We start from the raw sequence: 25,074 nt of genomic DNA on the forward strand, positions 1-25,074 counted from the left end.
CAGCGAAAAGTATTGTTTAATCAAAGTACGTCAAAATATTAGGGCTCTAACCTATTGCTATTCCCTGTGATCCGTGTCTGAGAAATCCTCCCACTGCCTCAGGCTCGTCGACATTAACACAGGCAGTGGTCTATCTTCTATGCAACTGGTGCATTTAATCGCTTGTACCGGGTAGGCGGTTCCGAGAAAAGTGTTAGGTTCAGAAAAGATTAGGTTCATTAGTTTGGTGTACAGTGGCGAACAAAAGTATTAACAGACATTAAACTTTCTAGTAAAATTTTGGATTGAATGAATTCTTCAATTTTGCTTCCAATTTTCTTTCATTCCTTTCGTATTAGCTGAGTTGGACGAAATATTTTGCATTTGTCGGTGCAAAAAAATATTTCATCGATGTTTAGATGGAAATCTATAATATTTTATAATATCCGTAAAAATAATTATCAAGGATTTTGAAAAAGATTCTGTTATCAGAAAAGACGTTTCTCTGGTTTGCTTATTTATTTCTAATATAGCGCATAATAGTATGGCTGTAAGAATAATTAGTTTTCTTTTTTGCAATTACAGCACAGCATTATCGAGCTTTAAAATATCTAGAATGAAATCATCCTCTGGTGTTTTACCGTCAACAATGTGAATTGCATCTTTTATGGTCTGTAAGTTTTATGCGTTTTTCATTAGGACCAGTGCAAGTGGCTTTATTATGTAGCAGTCACTTCCGCAGCTGTATTACTAAATAATCTGATCATCTTTAGGTAATCAGATTTTCGAGGTGTTACGTGCAGTGACTGAGGCACATCCTCTGTTCTATTAATTGTAACACATCTACTCAATTCTGTTTCACAAAAATATTGCTAACCTGGCTGTATCTTTCTTTAAAAACGATGTACTAATTGTGCTAAGAGAAAACTGTATAAAACTATCAACGACTAAAATATAAAATTCTTACAAAGGAAATCAAAATGAAAAATGTACGAAAAAATACTTAATATGTAAAAAGAGATCTTTACGAAAGGTAATCCAAATTTCTAAAAATGTATCGTTGTATTTATAAAATTTATCAAATTTCTATGAAAAATTGCAAGTTAGTCATCTTGACCACCGTGGTAGTTGTGATATTAGAAAGAAACGTAACTCGATGTTTGGAAATTTATTCGGTTGTAAATCAGAACGTACAGGTCTATCTCGACACGTCACAATGACAAGCAACCACGCGTGTGCGAACACATCCCCCTTTACAGAGCCAAAAGACCTATCGAGGCAACGTTTGTCACACGCATGAATTCTTTTGTTATGATTTTGTCAAGCCATTCATCGGTCTGCATTCGCTTCGATGGGGCCAAGTCTCCCACGCGTAACACCTATGGAACCTGTTTTCTTCTTCCATCAGCCAGATGAGGTGCCGAGATGAAAAAAAGAAAGAAGAAAAAAAAAAGAATCGAAACTTATTTCGGCTCCCTCGAGCGGAAAGCATCTTTCTATCGAGTGCTTTGCACTCTGGATCCACTTCACCGGCTTTTCACAGTAGCTTGAACTACGACCTCTGTGGAAAGGTAAAGTATAATCTTTCGCTACGGAATATGACAATTTCATAGAACTATATAAAATTGCAAGTATAATATATTTCTTTGAAGTTCTCTTATCAGAAGCGGATAACGATAAGGCTGCCGAGCGAAGAGAAGATAATTCGAATGGTAATTGCAGAACGAGTTAATCTTTCAAATTGGTTCATTTTAAACGAGCCCTGCCGAGGGAACAAAACATCACCTGCCGCTCGATGACGATCACGAGGAGGCGGAGGACTATTGTCGGCCGCGTCCGGTTTTATACGAACTCCATTGTCCCGGACTTATATTTATTCATTAACAATTACCGGCTACTCGCAATACCTTGTGTTGTACGTTTGATCGCAGCTGTTTGTCAATGAGCATCGCCATATCGTGACTGCATAAAAATTGAAATATATATCACAGCACAAAGGGAAAGAAAATTCAACGAAGGCAATTACGTTGCATCTGAGATATCCGCTGCAATTTTAATAATATCTATCGAAAGTGAAAATCGATGTATTGGACAGAAGAAAATAATCTCTGAACCGAGATTAAAGTTGAAAGGAGAATTTATGGTTAAGTCATCCATAAAAGGGTAGATCCAGTAGTGTCTCCGAGGAAAATAATCTTTCGAGAACTCGATGTCGAACTGATACCTTTTCCACAGACTTTTGTCAAAGAATTTCTATTCGTTGTAACATTTTGTTAGATACTCGTGAGAAATCAGGGATATTCTTTGGGGTATTTACGATTAACCTTGCTTCGTACACATCGGGTTTTGTTTGGGCTACCATTAACCGGTTCCGTTGGAGTATCTAGCGATTCATCTTCTCCAAATGTTTGAAAAAATTTTCAAAATCTGATTTTCACAATGTGCAATCAACACAAAATTCAGGAGAATAATGGAGCAGTACATCTAGGAATTAGTATAGAATTTCTGTTAGTGTCATTATTTTGCTAGACGAAGGATCTAAATAGAACGATTATATCGTTAGAAAATCACCAAATCTGTTATATCTCGGCATTAACCTCTTCAAGAATACTGCTAAGTTTGATGTATATATGAAATTATTTTAAATAAGTATAGATCTACAATCATAGATAATTGTACGAAATCCTTTAACAAGTACTTAACCGTAACATGCAATTCCGTGTACGCGTATCACTTTCTCATAAACAAAAATACGATTATCTTCTACCTTAAATAAATTTTTTCCCGAAGAGACCAAACGACATATTCCGTCAATGGCTAACTTAAAACTTACGTTCTTTCGTTAATCCACTGTATCGTTATACAAAAATACCAGTAATTTCTTGTCCGTGGCATACATTATCAGCAAGATCTGTCCATTACTTGAATTAACAGATGAACGCACATGGGAATTCAGTTGAAGCTTGGGTAGAGGGAAGAGAGAGGTGCAGTTCGGCTGAACTGTTCGGGAAGAGCACCGCCGACGGGTGCCGATCAATTAACTAATGATCGCTAATTAACGTTCCCCCAGGGCGGTAATACCCGATAACGCCGGCTCGACGCACCAGCCTTACGTTAACCATCGCTCGTGGAGCCGGAACAATCTTGGCGAAGGCCTTAGTTTGAGTTTAACCGTGGCTCAGCACCGTGCTGAGTAATCAAACAATTACGAGGGGGTGAAAGGTGGTGGTGGCGGTGTTGGATTGGTGGGGGGCAGGGATCGCACCACGGCGGCGGCGGCAGCGGCAGCGGCGGTGGCTTTCAACCGTTCACAGTCGAATCTTCCTGAAATGCAGAGAGAATGGACGAAACGAAGGGCGAAATCGGACTAGGAACCGAGAGACGGTTACCAGTCGAACTCGAAGCGCGTACGAAGACAGCGATTTCAGCAAAATAACGCTCGCCGATCGATATGATCGTCGACCAGAATTCGGCAACTCGCGGAATACCGTCTAATTGACTGTTAAATTATCGCCGCTAAGAATTCGAAGCCTCTTCTGTTTCCACTTTCCACGTACCTTTTGTTCAATGGTTTGCCTCGTTTCCAGGTTACGGCAAGACTTCCAGCTATGCACAGTTCGGTTCTATGTGTAACGAAACTTTGGTAAGAGTTTGGTTTGGCTGAAGTTCCAGATAGTTTGAAGAGATATTTGTATTTTAGGGATTGCAAAATGTGTTTGCAATCACTTATTGTGTAACTGATTGCGTTCCACATTAGCTAATTGTATCTGCAAATTAATGTATCGTATCTTTTTGCACGAAGCTTTAACGATGTCAAATCTTTGGTTTTGTTGATTAATACATTTGTCACTGGGTTTGTCGAGAAGAATTAGGTTCTACCTAATTCTTTTAACATGCCCGGCGTGTTTAGTCAATTTTCACGCTCGACCACGAAAGTACAGTACTTCTATGCTGATGTTCGACGTTCACTGAATAGTTTTGTAACGTGCTTGTAAAAAACATATATAGAAAGAATTTATGTATATCTAAAACACCGACCACGAGCTTAGCAGAGTTAAAAAATAGGAAACTACATTTTACATTAAAAAGATTGGTTTCAGTATCCACACGAGTTAACCCTATTTTATTTTTCGCAGCGATTGTTGTAAATTTTATAAATTTTTATGCTCGACCCCTAACAATCTACAGACTGTTTTAATCCGTACACTCGAACATTCGGATCCATTATATCGTTTATAACCTAATACTTGCATATTTATAACACAACTTAAAGATTAGCAGGGAAATTAGATTTCAAGGAGGTACGTAGTTCGTAGTAAGAAAATGCCGGAAGGAAGGGCCGCAGGAGAAGCGATGCAGGAAATATACGTAGTACGATACAATGTGCGAAAGGTGAAGCTAATAAGCCACGAAGCCAAGTCCACTTGCGGCTAATCCAAGGACAGAAATGGCCGGTGCTCCCTTTACGGCTCGTAAAACTTTCGAAAGAGGCAGGAAGGAAAGCAGCAACCGAGAAAGTATTCGCACAAAATTGAAAACTGGACGACATGCATATTCATGGTGGTAGCTTTAATATATGTTTTACGGCTTCTGCTGGTTCTCCCTCCATCACGGTTTTCCTCTTCCTGTCTTTCAATTGCCACTTTCTTCTAAACCGTGGCCACTCATCATCCTTTTCCGAACAAAATCTTCGAAGTGCTCAACATTTTTAAGACTTTAGAAACTTTGTACGAACATTTTTGACAAGTACCGTATCTATAAATGAGTTAAAGTATAATTTAATTGCAAAATGTCTGGATGAAGGATGACTTTGACTATGGAAGAATAGAATGAAATGTCATTGATCGAAACACCCAGTATGAAAAATCATTACATGCGTGTGCAGCTTTCCTCTTTTTCCCTTACTTTCTTCTTTTTTCTTTTTTTTAACTGAACATTGTTCAGATTCTTAATCACTGTTAGTCAAATATATTTCTCGTGTATCCTGTGGCTTTTCAAAATCGACGTCTTTTAATACCAAACCTGAAACTCTGTATTTCGATTCTAAAGATTTGTCCCGAAAACCGAAGAAACAGAAAATGGCGACAATAACTCAAGGATTTTAATCGACTCCACAATGACGTTTATTCCAATGGTATATCCGATAAATAAATTAGATTGATAGGAAAGTCGAAATGCTGAAAAGGTAGTGAAAATGAGAGAAGGGGAGGGGGGCAGTAGACGTCTCTTGAAAGCAGATTTTAATCGAGAGTCAAGCCGAGACAACGAATTTACGATCCAGCATGGCTCTTTAGCAACTCGATTTAAGGCCGTTCGTCGAACCAAACGATGCGGTAATTAACATAAAGTATTAATAACGATTCTATCGCTGACGGTTCTCTTTTTTATGCCGAAGCTCTTTTTCCACGGTTTATGCGCCCATTAGATTTTACGATCGCACCGAAAAATAGCCGAACGATGGTGCGTAGGGGGTCCCAGCATTCATCCTTTTTTTTCTATCCTATTCACCTTTCTTCTGGTGTCTTTCGTTTTATCCACCTATCGCCTATTTATTCTCGCACTTTCACTGTATCAACGCTCGAACAGAAACACGTGTTAAGCAAATTGAAAACTGATAGAAGAGCAGCACACAGTGATTTTTTGTATAAAATGTTCATCGAAAGTATAAAATTATAAAATTCATACAAAGTTCCAAATTGGAATAATTTTAATTATAAAAATCTAGCCACGTATCTTGGAGAAGCGATTATCTTTTCATTTTCTAGATTCGACATTCTATAATAAAATTTCACATTCTTAAATGGAAGATATAACATTCTCTTTGAAAACAAAGCAAACTTGATCTACAACTCTACCAGAGTGTTCGAATACGAATGAATCATAGCGTATATACTACATTATTGCTGAATATAAGAGAATCTCGAAGCATTGACTGTTATCTGTGAGAAAATGGATAAGCACAAAGATATTCTACTATTTTTTACCGACTATCCACGAGAACTGAGTTATGAGAAGATCGCTGTAGGTGGTCTTACGCGAGATAATCGAACCTCAAATAAATAACTATTCTTTCCAGCTCGAAAGCTATTCTTTTGTACGTACTATTCTCTTGGCACGTGTTTATACCTGGCAGATGTTAAATAGCATTTAATCATTAGCATCATTACGTTATTTTTAGTGAAAGTGATTCAACGTGTAATGAAGAATTATTCAATTAACTAAAAGCAGCAGTTTAACCAAAACGTGTAACAAATTCCAATTAATTTTAGTTAAGGCAAGATATAATGATTCTGATGGTTGACTGGACCAAGATCGCTGTCCACTTCATTTTCGATTCGAAATATCAGCAGGTGGGCATACCTGACAGCTGTACAACTCGACATTCGTTCACGGTATTATTAGCATTCACAAAAATGCAGACCAGAACGGATCGATGCCCGAAATTAGCTGTCCAATATTAATTAGCTTTTAGTCTAATTGCGATTTTATTTATCCAACCAAATGGGAAACCGAACCGATCGAGATCTCAATCTCATAAAATATAATTAATAGACGAATTCGAAGTTTGGGAAAGTTACGAGTTTGGGAAATCAGTTAGTCAATCTATAAAGAAACATAGACAGTCTAAGAATCTGAGAAAATTAAATTTGGAAGAAAAGTGATAAAACTAAATTTATAAATCCATATAAGTTTTTCTTCCAACCATTAGTGTCATCCGCGCTATAATAATTAATTAAACGCATTTGGAAAGTGAAAATATGACACTACGAAAACTTTGTCAGCACCAATAAATATAGAATAAAATATAGAATAAAATATAGAAATTTACACGAAAAAGTACAACTGGTATATTAAGTAAATTTAACATTAACTACGTTAAGTAATTTACGTCATCAGTAATGCATTTTTGTAAAATCTTTAAATGAAATCCTCTCGTACGCATAACGTAGTATAAGTGGCCCTAGAAAATATTAAATTTTCCAATAAATTTATCAAAACTCTATAGATCGTTTATATAGAAATAAAATAATTGTGTACTGTTGTTAGTTACCAAGGAAAATAGAGTTAGAAAATGAACAAAAATGGACTTATTATACTCGTATATTTGCCGCGTAGTTTTCAATTTGTTTATAACCTTGAAGTTTGCATCTAATTGTCCCTGTTTCGATCAGTCAGAGAGAATGTTACGGAAGACAGTGGTAGAGCTTGATAGAGCAGCCATACATATCTCGGTCACGGAAAGAGCAACCGGGAATTTTTCTCATGAAAAGGACCCGATAATGCGTCACGACATTTTCCGTCTATCCGGTGAATCTTCTTCGTGGAATAAATATGTAAATAGGAATTTCTCGTTTCTCTCGCGGCCGCGCACAAGACTCGCGACAATCTTGACCTCTCCTGCTCGTAGCTGGTGTCTTCCTCTTTGTTCAAGCCTGGCTTTCGCTCTTCTCTCGCCAATGTCTCGTGGAAAGACGTCGAACGCCGCTACTGCGTTCTACCTGCGATATCAGGCCCGGTCTCCCTTGAATAATTCAACGTGCACGCTGCTGCCGATTTGCAAACGCGGATGGAACATCGATACTTGTACGTACCAATGTATCCCGAACTTTTGAAGACGTCCAGAAACTGAATTGTTGCTGTGGGAAGCTCTAAAGGCTACTCGCTCTGTCAGCCATTGTTCGTGTCGAACGATCGTATAAAAGAAAGGAGATGGAAAAGATGAAAGGCAAACGTTTTTTCACGATGACCAGACTCTATATAATACATGTCCAACTGAATATTGAAACTTATTAACGGAATAGACAATCGACTGTTTAAATACTTTTGTAATCTCCACGATTAAATATCCTGTAATTTCTACGTTTATTTTCAAATTTGTTTCGCAAACTTCGCCGCAAACTTCGTGTTAGCGTAATTTCAAAGTATTTCGTATAACGAACATAATATATCCATAAAAAGTGTTCATAAGCGTCCAAATACTTTGGTAAACTTTATCTGTACAAAAAATAAAATATCAGAAGAATATCGATCGTCGGCAAGAAAAACAAGGTAACATCGCTTATCATGGGAAAACAGGATACGTCCTCTCGAGTATCGCGTCTTTTCGGTATCGCGTGTCTTCGTATAGCTGATGGCGGTTTCGCGATCCTGCGCTACTTAACAAACTTACCCTTTAACCCCCGCCGTCTGGGCCAAGCACCGGTGCGGGGACGCGGAAATTCTTAACGCTGTTAAGATATGTTAATTTTGTTTACCTATAAGCTATTAAAGGGGTCCTAACGTGCTTAAAGCTAAATCAGTTTAGTTTTCGCCGGATGTGTTCACGGCAGATCCACCGGAATACGGCGTGCACAACCTCGAAAGGTATTTCGCGAGGCAAGTCGGGGAGGCGTAGCCTTCCGCGACAGAATTTACCACAGCAAGCCTTACCAACAGCACGGCGACGAGATCTTATCGGATATCTCGACGATGTTTCGACAAACATGCAGCTGGTTATCGAAATTTCAAATTCGCCACGGATTTGATATGCTGCCGAACTTACGTTAAAGATGGATTACACGTGACTTTCTACCGTGATTTTACCAAAACCAGCGAGATTATCGCTGTTTGCTGATTGAAAAGTGGAAAGTTTCTGCTCTGGAAGATTTATTAACAGCAATGATATTTATGAAGATCAGAAGTTGATGGAAGTAACTGATTTGACACATTGATAGAAGACTAAATAACAAAAAGCAAGAGTAGACTGCAATAAGATGGAGGTGATAATAGAAAATAATTTGCAGAATCATTAGCAAAAGAATTGTATCTGTAATTGTATGTATCTGCATTTAGATTTGGGAAAAAGATAATTCATCGCAGTGTTTCATAAATACTTCAATTTCTCTAAGCTTTACAAAATTATAGAAATCAGATGGCAGATAAGATAGTGACAATAAAAGTATTGAGCAAATCCTTGTGATTCTTCTCCATAACTACGATATTAAAAAGTAAGATTCATCAAGGTAAGTTGATCGATAGAAGACGAGTTTCATTTATTATTTCGCATTAATTTTTATGTATTAAAAGAAACTTCGTTCCATCTACTGATAAATAAATAGATAAAATATCTACTACTATTTCCATAGATCACAAGAAAAGTGTACAAATAAAGATCGACGAGAATTAGTTTACAGCTGGCGGTATTTCGATTCACGAAATCGACAAACGAGAAAATCTTTGCACGGGTACAGCTACAACTTTGCAGCTGCGCTTATTACTAATCCACGGCAGAACAATTTAGGTGTTTGCCATTACTAATAACCTGGCGAGCAAACGCAGCATTATTAACAGGTTCGCAAACATCTTCTGTATTAGTGATCTCGTCCCCTATAACCTACATAGTCTTTCTGTGCACCGATTTTCCACCATCGCCGCCCACACGCCAACCCTTATTCCGATCTCTTGTACAGATATTTGCCGTGTCTACACCGGCCAAATTATCTCCGGCGATTTGAAGATAAAGGATTTTCACCGGTGCCGGAGATACACGGCGCTCTCGCTTGGATGAAGCCTGAGAATCAAGTGCTGATAACTGGCTTCGCTAGTAACTAACGAGATTACCAGACTGTAGTGACGAATCTGAGAATCACATACTTTTAACATTTTTCACCGCGTGATTCTCACGTATTCTACGTAACACCGTGGTACTTTCGGAATATTTTAAAGATATTCATAGTTAACTATTCCATCAGACTAATGAAATACTCAATTATTACATATTTAATATGTGATTTGTAATAAGCGATTAATACACGCTATAAGAATTTACAGTTTTTTTTAAAATATTAAGATTAGTTATTTTTTATGTAGAATACCATTAAGCCATTCCGTTATTATAAGCATATAGATCGTTTCATTGTTTCATTTGTAGCGTAAAATAGCTCGTTTCTGTTTGAGTAGAATGATCGAATATGTAAATATAGGAATATTTGTTATCTCTGATCCTAGTAATTGATATAATTACGAATAAATTTATTAAAACCACGAAATAATTATCGTATCAGCGGAATTTATTTTCATTTATCACATAAACTCGTCTTCAACAGAACCGAAACGATGCAGCAAACAACACCGAGCTCACGAAATAAATAACTTATCACGTGCAAGATATTCGATAACCCTGGTGACAGGTTAATTCGTCTCTTCCCAGTGAGCAGGTCAAAAGTGCTTGGAAAATTCTAGTGCAACCTCCCCGCGCTATTTATAAATCATCGATGGATATTAATAACAGATCGACGCGCGACACATGGCACCGAGCGTATTTTCCAACTTTATTTCTGCGACAGGAACGACATCCCGCCGTGAATCATTTTGACGGATGCTTCTGCATTTTGCGGCAAGTTGATGTTAATTCTCTCGAACAAGCTGAGAAGGAACAGTTACTATTTCGACATATTTGATCGCTATGGAGAAAGGATTGCACGAAGTGTTCTGGCATTCTCGAACTGGCACGTCAAGATTTATCAGGCATCAGAATAGGATCAAGCTTGTCGAGCGAGCGTAGCCGTGAATATTCGTTGCCTACACAGGATTACGAAATAGTCGGGACGACCCGAAGCGGATTGACTCACTGACAGTTTTTGGCGCGACGCAGTTTGTTTCGCGGAGTCGAACACGGACTGCATTAATATTCTGGCAACGTCGTCAAACAGAGCAGTTATCCCGTTCCCCGTGCTTTCCTCTTTCGTCTTCTCCTCTTAATCTCTGCTTGCCTCTTTCGCTACACAGTCGGCCTTTCCTTTGCCTTGCAAATCTTTCCGAGAACGCGAAAGTTTTTTCGAATACGCGACCGTCTTCTTGCGCTCGCGTGATTCTTTTACGCGCAAGGACGATCGATTTTGCAAATTCACGTGGAATTCGTGTTAGTTCGGCCCGCGAGAGTTAAGATAATATAGAAGCTGGAGATGAAAACAGAAGGAAATAAAAGCGACGAGATATCGTAAAGATACATATTACAGAAGCGTTCGTCATTTTTCATAAAATATTGCTCATTCTACTTGACAATTCTAGTCTTAATTAACTATCAGAAACCCGGATTAATGCGCAATTAGGACAATTTCCAACATTGTTAATAACATCGAGTCGTTCTGAAGTTATAAAAGAGGTGATGAAACGCTTAGTAATTGAATACGTAGTAAATAACATTGAAATATCATTTGAAGAAAATTTAAGAAAATGAGTCAATTAAGCCGAACAGATCAAAGTTGCACGATAAAGTGGAAGAAGATTAAAGAAGTACACCATCGAGTAGATTCACGAATTTCAAAATGACAGTAAACCGAACGATCATGAAACGTGCACGTGTATTTCGGGTTTCGTGAGTCATATGAGATGACGTTATCGTGTTTGGATCATACACCACGGAGCGAGTGTAGTCAAGAGTCAATGCCAGAAATAATGTTACTACATGAGCTTTGCTAGAGTCGGGGGTGATGTCCTAACAGCATCAGTTAACGAATTATATTTATCCAGTCGGGACTTCAATGTCTTCTTATTCCTATTACTATGTCTTTCCTTTTGCTCTTTAACTTCGTTTCATCCACAGAAGTGCTACTTATACTTATGGCAGCTATTGTAGTTCTAAGTTGAGAGAAGGATATAGTTAATTATTCCAAATACCTTGTATAATATTACAATATTATACTATTTACATATTGACATTAATCGCAAAATTGGACCGTAAAGGCAGTTTCTATGTTAAGTTAAATTAAAAATACCATTGGACTTCGACAATTCGACAATTAATCCACCTAATATAGATTTTTATAAAATTGTTAAGAGAAAATCAATTTTCCTTTGTGCAAACACAATCAGACGAAATATATTCATACGTATCAAGTAAAATATCGTTTGAAATTCTACGGATCATTGCGGTTGCTCAAGGGTTAGAACTAACTGGAAAAGAACACTCTAACAAAATCTTATCCAAAATTCAACGATAAGATCTTCCAACTAAAGGAACCATCCCTTAAATCACCGTCTCTTCGAAATTCTAATTTTCATGCTCCAGTGATAATACCAACTTACGTTTGGTGGAAGGCAGAGGTCGGTAGGAATCGAGTGAACCAGATACACGCGAACGAAGGAATTGAAAAACTGAATACGGCGTATACGGATTTGTTATCCCCCCGATCACCAGCAGGCTCGAGACAAATGCGCCCTCCCACCCCCCCGACCCAGGGGGTAGGGGGCCGTACGGGGGTCGGTGATAAACAGTGTCGCTCATTCACAATGGCCGGCAAACACGCATTAAAACGGACTAATATGAAGTGTATTAATGCGAGCGGCATTGTCTAACCCATGGTGTACATGGCTACTGTCGTGGAGCCTGCCTTTATCCCACCGTGGGGGGCCTTGCGATGCTTACATACGTATATAGGCCCCCTCGATATACCCAGTGACTTTTTAAAAGCCGCCGCAGCAAGGAAAATGCATTCTTCAATCTCTTATGAATGGGCCAACTCATTCTCCAGGGATTTTAAATGAATTGACAAGTTTTGCACTGGAGGAGCAGATGGACGCGTAAATACTCCAAACTAAAACATGTTATGGAAGTATTAAAGAATTGTGAAAATTAATTCGCAAAGAAGACTAACAAATTAATTCGATTATCTATCGTATAAAATGTTTACCTTTGGTTCGTAGTTTTAAAGTTTCAGGTCGCAGGTCTCTGAATACAAATTGTTTGTGTTTCGATGTTCTGCGATGGACACAGTGCTAGAACGTTTAATAGATCGCTTGGATTGCTTAGCAGATACTAGAAAAATCGTGCAGCAAGCGTTTGAAGTTAAGGCATAAGTTGCACATATGCAATAGATATGCAATGCAAGTATATACGATGTGCAACTGATTTATTCGCTGTAGGAGGAAAACCTCCAGATCTACCATATTTTTTTTAATAGAAAACGTATTGTCCTCCTTTTTCTACGACGACAACTCACTATCAATAATTCTTCTACGGTACAATATAAATACACCAAAGGAACTGAAATAGTCGAATATAAAGCGAGGAAAAGAACTGTTGCAAATGAATGACGAAGTGGAGCAGTGGAAGACAGACATTAAAGTGTATTCCAAGAAGCGTTCAAGTACAAGGTTACGAGGTACACCCCGTATGGGACCAATCGCAGGGTAGTGCTGCAAGCTAGTTCTGCCCACTGGTCTAAATTATGGGGTCGCTGTCCAGCTCGCCACGCATAAATGATTGCCCGTGTTATGTTAAACATCCAACAACGGAGAGCCCCGAGAGCTCACCCACACGAAACATCCGATGAAGGTGGAAGAGAAGCTGGATAAGGGAAGAAGAGAAGTGGAGGAAGAGGCGAACGTTATTTATCTCGAGCAGTCGCACGAGCAAGGATTTTGAATAATTCCTGGTCGGCGGAAGAGGTCGAGGATCTTGCAACTCCAGGCCACTTCGTATTGTCCATAAATATTCTCCAGTCTGCAAAAAGTGTTCGACCACGGGCCACGCGTGCAACATCACATTTTCGTACCTCACATTCTCATCCTCTATCCTCAATTTGCTCTTCCTGACAGATACAGGGCATTCATCTTTTGTATTATACAATTCTCGAAGCTGCAACATGTTGCCGCGTTTTTCCTCACATTTCGGAATCTCGAAAACGTCTCAATAATTTTCGACACGAATTTTTATATCAGTTACGTTTTTCCTAGTGCGTTTATAGATCAGGATGAAGAAGAGTTCTGTCTATTTTGGGATTTCCTAAAATCACTGTAGGATTTGTCTGCTGTTGAAAAGTTGAACGACAAACTATTCTTTATAACAAAGTGTATCGTAGGCTTTGTATTGTATACGAGACAGGTAGAAAAATTTACAATGAAGACAGTCTTCTTTAGATGAATTAGTTTAGATCATTGTAAAACTTTTTCACAGGAAAAATGTTGAATACTGAGAACTAGACTACAAAGGCATTGAAAGAATATTTAACTAAAAAAGAATGAAAAAATCATCATCAACGGAATAGGTAGGAGACAATCATCAATAATGAAAGATTAAATAGTAGAACTTTTAATTAGACTTCTTTTCTTTCTGAGAATTTCCTATCATCGGTCTAATGTTTTCCAAACGAACCGATCTTAATGTATCTTCCAAATAGGAGCGTAGAATATGATCTTTCCACTGATTGTGAGAATAGACGGTTCTATCGCGGAAAGTGCAACAATTTGCTGGACACACGAATGCCTCAGAAACAAAAATACAGTTGGTGATCGACTCAGAGATCGGTCGGTCAGTGACCAACGAGGAAAAAGACATATTAGAGACATCATAATGCCAGGGCGAAGCTGTGTTCCAATTTATAACCGGATGATATCGCGATAGAGTCTCAGGTTCGAGGCATTGTGTTCGGTAGGGTTTCGTTCCTGATGTTACACCGGGCATCGACTGGGTGGGGTCTTGGTGCCTTGGTGGCCTGCCACAAGGTATCCTTTTGATATCCTGTTAACTAATGCCAGCTATTCGTTACAGACGAATAACTCAAGAGACGTATACGTTTTCCGCTTAAAGAATACTGCCGCGTTTCATGAACGATTCGACACACTCGAGTCCTCGTTCGAAGATTCTTCAAAGTCTATCGAAGTATTGTTCTTTGGGATATCGATCTTTTCGATCCAATATCGGAATAAAGCTTCACAATTTTATATTCTTCACGTGTATTCTATTTTATTTTAAAGTATTTGTTGGAAGTCATTGCGACGAACGTTATTTGTATTCTCTATTAATTTCTTTCAATTTGTTTATACAGATAAGCACAGTTATTTGGAACAGAGTTGAAACATAATAAAATACGTACGTATTCAAGTACGAAGTATTATCAAAACCTCCTTTACAACGTTTTATCTGAATGCGACGTAAAAATAATCTCACAGAGAAAAGGACAAGGTAAAAAGAACTTGAAAGACGCATAGATTAACACGTGCAAAGCAAAGGAAGAATGTAAAGAAGTATATATAAAGCTTATGTAATATAGTGGGTGAATGAAGGGAAAAAAATCCTGGTTACAACGAGCGAGAAAAAGGACACCACGATGAGATATGAAGTTGAATCCACGAGATTCTTATTCATGAAGGAATACTTATTTTATACAGGAGATAAGAAAAATCTACATTATTGGTAAATATGTATTGCATTTATCGTGGCACGTCAAGCAGGAAATTGACCTGCACCTCTCTAATTTCATACGTCTCGACTGATATTTTAATATTGCAATCATTGCACTAATTCAAAATAGTACATCGTCTTACAAATTTTAAATCAATTAATCCTACTGAAGCTTGAAATGAAAATTTCTTCTAGAATTTCGCTCTTCAATGCAGATTATTCTAGCTAAACTAGTATACTTGAAAAACTTCTGCATTAATTAGAGAATTACATTCCAGATAGATACTCTAATAAATTGTCTTAAAAAAAAAAAAACAATCGTGACATAAAATAATCATTCCGCAGCATAACAAGCTTGCAAGATTAATTAAACTGCAATAACTCCACCTATAGCATTTCAGTCTACATTAACCCACATTTTTCAGAGGTTTTTCAAAATAATGTAGTATTATTTCTCCCTCTATCTAGGGTACGAGTCCAATCATCAAAAGAAAAGCATAGTATTGCGTGATAGCAGTTTCTTAGTGGATAGGTACTTACCTTGCAATTACTCCTCTGGAAGAATGATAAATATATCTGGGTTGCATAAACCTGAACCGCCGCCATTTCTCTTTCCACGGCATCAACGATCTCCAATACGCTTTGCGACAGGTGAATCGGCCAAAGAGTGCACCCTTTACAGCAAAAGAATTAATCGGAACGACGGCACAGAACGTGATCCCGTCAGGTTGAGTCCAGGAGTAGAGGATCGTGCTGGAGGGGCAGGACGAGGTTGGTCAAGTCCTTCCTTGTCGGGATCACTCTAGTAGGCGGTACCAACGTGGCCAGGCCTACCTCTCTTCTGACTCGGGTGTAACAATGGATCTGCAACAATATAAGCATCTCGTTTTCGTCCGGATCTAAACTCGCTTCTGTGCTCTTCCTCTGACGTATACACTGATACATGACAAGTAGCCAGCCCAACAAAACGCCGGGACTGAATATACAGTCGGTAATGCGCTATTGTATCGACTTTAAATATCCGTTGGTTTCGTCTTCCGAGCGGTTTCCGGTATTCAACGTTCTCCTGAATCTTCACACGTTAACAGAAACTTTAACACGTGAGGAAAATTAGACGTTGATACAAAAAGGTACAAATATAGGTAATATATAGAAATGGTAATTCTATTCCGAACTGGAATACTATTGGTTAGGTATTACCAGTGGGAATAGAATATTGTATAAGCACGGGTATTTAATTTCAGATACGAAGAAATATTTATCGTGTATAGCGAATATAATAAGATGTATAGTGGAATCTTTTCTAAGAATTATGAATGCATTTGTTGTATGTGATAATGAGTAAGGAATAAAATAGAATAAAAAATAAGAACAAATAAGCAAAAAAAAGATGGTAGTAAGATAAAAATGAAGAAATAAAAAAAATAGAAATTTTCCTTTCTGTTATGAAATTAGAATATTCATACTTAATGAGAACATGTCTGAATATACTACATATACATATACCTGGGCGTATTTAAAGTATAATTGCATGTAATTTTAGCTAAACTTTCTATGCTAGAAGAACACAGATCTACAATTTTAAGCACGAAAGTTGAAATAAGAATGATAAATGGAAAATATATAGAATTATTATTCACAAAAATATTTATACGTTGTTACATCCCTGGTATGAATTTTATAATACATAATTTCTAGAAATACACCGAATTTACGAAATTAATTAAATTCCAACTTATAATCACGTACATATATTTTTCTTAAAAGCAGAATTAAAGAGACTCGTGTTATATGGTGTTTGTAACCGAGCCATGAAAATATTATGAAAACACCAGTTCGGTTTTTGTTCATTTACGCTTTGTTAAATGAACATCTCATGAATTATAAAAATTTTTTACCTTTGCGGCCGGGGATTAAGTTTTACATTCACAGCGTCGAGCGTATTTTACACTACGTCTGGTCCAACATTAAAAATAGATAATGGAGCGGTGAAAATAAACAGTCATCTACGTGCAATCGCTACGTAAGCATGCGTCGTGGAAAAAACAACAGATATGGAGAACAGGGTAAGGAAAAATATAAAGAAAAAAGCCAAATATCATTTTTAATTCATAACTCCATCGGAAAGTAACCAAGGTACTCTGAGTTTAAAAACTGAGATAAAATATCATTTTCCTTATATTCTGTATCCTTCTTTGTGATGCTTTGCAGAAATTATTAAAAAATATTTCCTGTATCTTTAACAGTTTGGAATATTACTATAATCTAATGAAAGTTGATCTATAAATAAAATAAGTAAATTCATCGCGAAACATTAATATACAAATAATATTTTATCTTTTCAACTTCCGCTTTAATAGTTGCATTGCCTCAAGAAATAATTTTTACTAGCTGCGAATTAATCGTAAAGATTTACTTATAAACTCACAGCTGTATCTACCTTATGATAAAGTAAATTAAAATTTCAACGATAATTTGAACGCAAAAACGGCGTATCAGTCAAGATCTCAAACAGCGAAACGCTGTAATTTATACCACGTTAAACATTTTAATAACAGTTACTAGTAGATACGACGTGTAACGAAATGATTTTTTTATCTTTGATTATCACTTACATAAACGTGACAGAATTACATTTTTTTTAACAAGGATAAATACTAGTTTCAGATAGAGACAGGTATATACCTGTGGACACGGCGATAGATGATCTCTACAAAATGATGTACCAATGATGTTGACAATCTAGCGCCGAGAATACGACGATTCTCGTTCAACTAGCCTCGGTAACAAGCCTCATTGCCACTTTATTATCGCAAACAGATCTGCCAGGAATAGCCACAAATCACACAGAACTGGTTATCCGGTGCGTCATACATGAGCTTATGTCCGTGTTTCTCAACAGCATTATCTATGGAAACGGACTAACTCTCCTATACTGAATACGATGGGAAATATTCTCGAAACAGCATGGAACAATTAGCAATTAGCATAATTTCCAATCCATTACCTCCTAATAGAAATTCGAATGTATGCACAGAAGTGACTAAAAGGCATACATGTAACAGCTTTGATTTATTAACTTCTAAATTAATTTGTATACGAGAATAAATGTGATTCGTAAAGATATCTTCTAGGCAGTTATTTCTGGATACATAAGGGAAAAGGATTATTCTAAATTGAAATAACAATGTTTACACATAATTACAACTAGTTTACTCTTGAAGATATTATATTACTGTTTAATGAAATTGAAATATCTATCCATTACGAATTTTAATCGGGCGAATCAACGAATAGTATGAATTTTGATAATACGTTGGAATAACGAATGTTACATTAATTAGAGAGTGTTCACTAAATAATAGAATGTAAACTAATGTTACTCAACTTACATAATCAAAGAATCAGTCAGAGATATCATAAACATGAGGCGAATTTTAGGTTAGATCCAGGTTAAGTTGTGAACACTTTAAAATATTACACTATTCACGGAAAACACGTACAATTAAAGATAATTCACTAAACAATACTAAAAACTCTGTTACTCAAACAAAATCGATATAATCGATATCGATATCGCAGACGCCATAGAATTGAAAACAGAACAAAGCAATCTATGTGTCGACTTCACCTTCAAACTTTACCGAAATCCTCTGCTATCTCCTTATTCCATTAATTTAACCTCAAATCATACAACATTACCCTGAAAAATGGCATTGAAACGTTGTTGCTCAATGAAACACGTTCGATCTTGAATTTTTTGAAGGGAGATCCGCGGTTCTATGGTCGATATCCTCCGCGGCGGGTAGATCAATGCCCGCAACCAGCCCTAAATCACTCCTTATGACAAGAACAGATGTACGCGAACCTGTCCTGTCGCGAATAGTCAGCGCAATAAGGCGGCGGAGGACGGTCGCGCAGGTATCCGGTAGTCTGGTTCGTTCGGCTGGCTACATCGAATCTATGAGAGCGGCGTTATCGTATTGTAGACTATGAGGCGCTCTCCGCTCGGGCCGTTCGTGTTATGCCGGCTCGGTATACCGCGCGCGGCAGCAGCAAGAATAACGCGACACGTATATAAAGACGATGGTATATCTGTATCAATTGTATGCATATGTGGATCCCTTCTCTAACCTCTTCCTCCTCCGTTCACCTCTATCACACTCTCTCTCGCTCTATGTTCTTCTCTCTCTCTCTCTCCGTTGCACCGCACTTCGTTGGCGCTCCAAGTTCCAAGGAAGCTCGCGCTCCTAGAGCTGCCTATGTATATTTGTCGCGCTTAACCATTATACGCTTTATCGTTATTGTTCGTCACCGAACGTAGCCTCTCTTTCGTCCCACTCCGCGCCATACTGCGAACGCTGACCAGAGATGCAACAGTGGAAGGGGACAACGGAGGAAAACTAGAGGGCGCTAGAGAAAGAAAGACGGCGCTTCGAGAGTTAACCTCCGTTAAAACAGCATACCTTATGTGATCTTCATTTGAATACGATTATGGATAACGCGATACGCGAAAGAGCTATGCCGCTGCATCAAATTTGATATTCAAATGGACGATACGTCTCTTGTTCCTGCGCTCGCCAACTTCAGCTCGATCTGGACTGATCGAAGATTCGACGAATACCGGCAGATCGCGAGACCGCGAGCTTTCCTGTCGGGTTTGTGTATTATACGTTTTCTGCGAAAGCGTACGAACAAGAACTAGCTACTTCCTGGAAGATGTGTACATGTATCGGGATTCGAGAGTTGCTTAGAAATAGAGAAAGAACGTGGTTAGAAATTATAAAGGCTGGTATACTTACATTATCTAATCGAGTAAATGTAAAGTAGATAAACGGTAAAAACATTGATACACTCATCTCCATTATTCTATAAGCGCAGATAACATTTTCAACCATACCATTTTCATACCATTTTCGTTCATTTCCTGCCATTAATGTAGTATGTTATAACCTGCTAGCCCCGACTGTTCTTGCTCGATCAAATTATACTTATATACGTGGAAGAAAAAAAAGATGCTCATCGATACGTATAGCGTTTTTGAATGCTCGACGCACAATCCGCCATGGAGATAAAGTAAGAGCGCGATCTTATTTGAAAGTAAGATACGCGATCGGTGACATTTCTATGCCAAATATATCGCACAAAGCAGCGCCGCTTCTCCCTGTCATATTAAATATTATTTATGTTCGTTCGTATAAAGATCCCGGTTGCTTACGAGGCTTGCTCTCTGCACGGACGACCGCGTCTGTGTTTTCCATACAAGTACAACCGCACACACGCCGCCGCGATAAACCGCCGCGTGTGTAACCACCAGCATATGAAACACAAAGAACGGCCAATCGAAAAACAATATCGATCCATTGTTTCGTCCGTCCAATAAATATCGTAAATATCGGTCTACTGAATTACAGGTCCAATCTCGTTCGCAGATCAGCCGACCTGCACTGTTACATCGTAAACTTGCCTCTCCGCTGGGCTTCAGCTAGTCTACTGATATAGTAGCTCCAACGCAACGTGCGTTTGATGTAAAGGAATCCGCTTTGAAATTCCCTTTATACGCAAGGGTCTTTTTCTGAGTTGTTTAGAGTAAGTTTTTATTGATGCATTCGTAAATTATATATACCAATTGAACTCGAAAAGAAGAAAGTCATCATCTTAAAGCGCAGAAGCTGTAATACTACAAACAACAATTTTGTAATGTTGCGGTGTAAATTCCTGCTGTAATATTAAGGAAAATTAAATAAATATTTGAAAAGCGTGCAACTTTATTGAAATATATAGACTTTATGATGATCAAAAAAAAATAATTTTTATCCTAATTGAAAATTGGAGATTGTATCGTAATTTAAAATATTACCAATGCTTAGAACAATTGAAATCTGTTAAAGAAGCGAAAGTATGGGTAGATATTTTTACGGTTTGCATGCAAAGATACTTAAATGTATATTATGTTTTGTCGAGTATTGCGTCAATAAGAATACATAGATGGACAATGTTGATAGAAGAGACTTTCTGAAGCGTATATAAAAACGTATGTATCATGGAAGGCCATTGAGAAGTAACATTATATCGCATTTGTTCTCGTGTACCGAACTGCGACACACGTTTCTACTCCAGTTTCCGCCCTTGGTTTTACGTAACCCTTTGAGAAAGCGTAAGTCAATGATCATGACCAAGAAACACCAATTTCATCAAATTTTCTAGGGGAAATATTATCAACTAACGTAAATAAACATTAATGGCAGTATATTTGTATATTACATTACGTATTATGTTAACTGCCTTAAAGTACATAAAAAGACAATAAACGATGTTTAAAACAGCTGCAAGATTTATGAAAGGATAGATGAATTAAATTGTGAATATTTAAGTTAGTTGATAGTACTGACAGCGCCATCTCTTACTGAATATTCGAAGCTGCGGTGTGTTGCCAGTGACACTCAACTTACGTTCACATATAAAATTTCATAATTATTTTACGAAGAAATATTTTCACTTATTAGTATAAAAATGTTAAGTAAGAAATTAAATGAAAAATTCTTTAAATATAGGTACTACAGTGCAAATTAAAGCAGTTATTTCTTTAGAAAGGAACAAAATTTTTGCATACAATTTCAAGTTCAATTATTATTGATATTTTCATAAACCAACAATTATTGATCTACACAAACCAAGTATTTAATCTTTCGGATAAAACTAAACACGAATAAAACAGTCTTGCGGTACAAATGATTTCTTCTGCAAATCTATAGGTTTTACTAAACTATCAGCTTGCAACGCGGTCCGTAATCATTAATCGCAAATTGTATATTTCATTTCATTATTTCCTTTTCTTTCCTTTTCATCTATTTACCACTAGTTAGCTAGTTTTGTTTTTCTTTTATTCTAACTAAACCTTCTAGAATACTCTGTAATGTGTATCCACATATACAGAAGGTTTCTCTTATTATTATTATAAAGCTATCTTTAAATAACAATATCTATGATTATGATAATCGCTACAAGACGATTCTATTTATCTTAAACTGGTCATGAAACAAACAATTTATAAGATTGGAGAGTCCATACTATAGAAATGTACCAATTCCCCTTCCTACTTATAATTTTTCATTCAAATAACGGCAGACGTTCAAACAAGTAGATTTAGCCAGCAGAAGTTCTTCAATCAGACGCTAACTAGAATTCCCTTCCATTAAACTTCCATCATAATAATGTCAATAATTAGCGTTGAACTCCCTAAACATTCGGTACATTTAATCAAATCTATACCTGCAAGTCTACTAATAATTGCTAAAATGTATGCATATGTGTACCTTTCTGAATTCAGAAATTGGCGGAAGCCAGTAAACAGGTGAAAAATTCCAGGAAATTTGGAATACGAATGCACTGGGTACGTAGGTAGATAGGTACGTGCACACGTTGAATCCGTGAATTTTTCGCGAGTATCCAGCCGCGGTATAATCTCGCATCGAGTGGTTGGATAGACTCAGAGGAAAAAGAACGGCGGGAGTACAGACGGAGAAACGTACACGCTAAGGGTGTAAGTAGGGAGTGCGAGCGAGAAAAAGAGAGTATGTATACGTATGTATTAGAAAGGGAAGAGCAAACGAGGGAAAAGGAGAAAGAAAACGCGACTGTAGAGGGAAGGAGGGGGCGGAGAGTTAAAGAGGATTGCCGATCCATCCATGAGGGACGATGCAGTCTCTGAATGCGAGATAAAACCTCGCTGATGCCCAGCAGAGCGATCTGTGTAGTGCGAGTAAGAGTGCAAGCCGACCGTCAGGCGGAAAAGAAAGAAAAAGATAGAGGGTTAAAGAGAACAGCGGGCAGAAAGAGAGACAGGGAGGGTGAGAAAGAAAGAGTGATAGAGGGAGAAAGAGAGGGGAGAAGGGTGAGGAGATCCATTGAATACAGCGGAAGGTAAAACTCGAGGTACCAGATCCGAAGAGACGCTGAAGACTCTTCCAAATCCATATAAATTGTCGTATTGTTAGAAGGCCATGCCGCATACCAATTCGAGATGACACGGAAAAATCCACGGGGAAGAGCAGCGGCAACGATTTTTGTCACCGGTTTCCAACGCGATCGCCAAGTCTATGTCGTTTCCCTTCGACATGGCATTGCGCAGAGTTTCGAATTTAGCATCCTCCACGATCTACGTACCACACTCTGCCTTTCCGTTCCTCTTTTCGTTCGCTTTATCGGGCAATTCATGGGTTATTCAAAGGGACTATCTCTTCCTGGATTGTAGGTATAGTAGGAACGAAGGTGTAGCGCGTTCAGCTACCGCGAAACGTGTTATTTCTTTTGCTCCTTGAAAGAAGGAAATGAGAACGATCGATAAAGACACAGTTGCAATTAAAACCTTTTCTACGGATATTGCCCCGACTGGTGACAACTTTAATTACATTATCTTCATTCGGATTTGATTCAGAAGAAAATTTCTGAAGAGTCTACGACTTCAGAAGAATTTGTTGAATTCGATAAACCTACGAAGTATTCATATCCTCACCTCGTATAAAGATTGGTATATTTTCGTCTCATCCAATCTACAAAATCGGCTCTATACCATACATTTGGATTAAACACATTATTTCCAGAATTTTCCGTACATACGCTACTCCTTAACTACACAAAATATTGAAACTGTTCGGAAACGAATCTAAATGATATCCTTCGATTCTTTAATACGGACGAAGATTACTAACACGATGAATACTTCGAAATCTTATTTTCCTACCAGTATTTCCTTATATTTCACACCTCCGTCGAAAAAGCAAAGAAACGAGACGTAAGAGCGGCAGAAGAAACAGAATTTCTAGTTACCAATAGCCAATGGAAGAGTGGAGCGTGGTGAAGATCAGAAAGCAGGCTGGTCGCGGACGATTACCTCGGAACGAAAGATTCGCTGACACACAGGGACCTTACCTTACTGAAAATAACCCGCGCAGATACAAGTGGCAAAATTAAAAAGGAACACGAGAAGCGCGTTTAATCTCCCGGTCTATAAAGACTCTGCGACGGGGGAGGATCGAGACGCGAGAAAAGAAGAAGATGGGAGAAAGGATTTCGCGCGATTCGGCAGCAGCCGCTCTACGTTTCGAAGGCATCGGCAGAAAGGAAATCGGCTTACCGGGCAAAAATATACTGATATTTATGAGGGTCGCGACATCAGAGCTAATCTTTCGGAGATAATAATTTATCGGCCACCGGTACACCAAGGAGGTGTATTTTGACTGAAATCCCTTTGCCCCTTCTTTCTTCCTTGCGTCTTTCCACGCCAACCCCCCTACGATTTCGATGCTCTCCGGTACCGACTCGTATTTCAGTCGACTTCAAAGAGCTGGTTGACAGCGCAACCTCCCTCGACGTTTCTTTCACGATAGAAAAGAACCACCGAAGAAAAACCCGATGACGTTTATCGATAGCTCTGCAAATCTCTGGTGGTTTTGAGAAAAAAGGATTTCTCTCAAATGTGAGTTTTTCCATCTGACGATTAGGCTATGGAAGTTTAATTATTTATAGAGAATTTTAATGCGCCTCGCGGTATATACATCAAGTACAAAATATGTAAAATACCTAAATTATTCGTTAGAATTCTCCAGCGGATCAAACATCTGTTTAACTATCATTCCTTTCGTTGCGCTTATAAAGATATGAATTTGCGTAAATATTTACAAACTAGTAATCACACGTTTGACGATAAATATGTAGCGAAATTGAAAAGTTTACAAAAGGTAGAATCGATCAATTTGTCTTCCTAAATTTTCATTTCTATGGTTGTGTTCGAATATCAGTTCGTACAAACATCTGCAATATACTTTACATATACTCTTCACAATATTATTTCTCAACATTTCCCGATAAGATTTATCTCGCTGTTAGATTCAAATATGTTCTTCGAAATCCCAAAGTATTTACCTTAAAAC

The 25,074-nt window shown here is 37.9% G+C and overlaps 1 long non-coding RNA gene across 1 annotated transcript in view; it reads right to left on the bottom strand.

Moving 5' to 3' along the window:
* Positions 1 to 25,074, bottom strand: part of LOC117232437 — a 151,041-nt gene that overhangs the window by 68,197 nt on the left and 57,770 nt on the right. The window contains exon 3 of the long non-coding RNA XR_004493130.1: positions 15,683 to 16,006. This is a non-coding gene — a long non-coding RNA (uncharacterized LOC117232437). The remainder of the gene's footprint in view (positions 1 to 15,682; positions 16,007 to 25,074) is intronic.

Source organism: Bombus vosnesenskii, unplaced genomic scaffold (assembly GCF_011952255.1).
Source record: "Bombus vosnesenskii isolate JDL3184/JDL3185 unplaced genomic scaffold, Bvos_JDL3184-5_v1.1 scf7180000013263, whole genome shotgun sequence".
NCBI classification, from domain to species: domain Eukaryota; kingdom Metazoa; phylum Arthropoda; class Insecta; order Hymenoptera; family Apidae; genus Bombus; species Bombus vosnesenskii.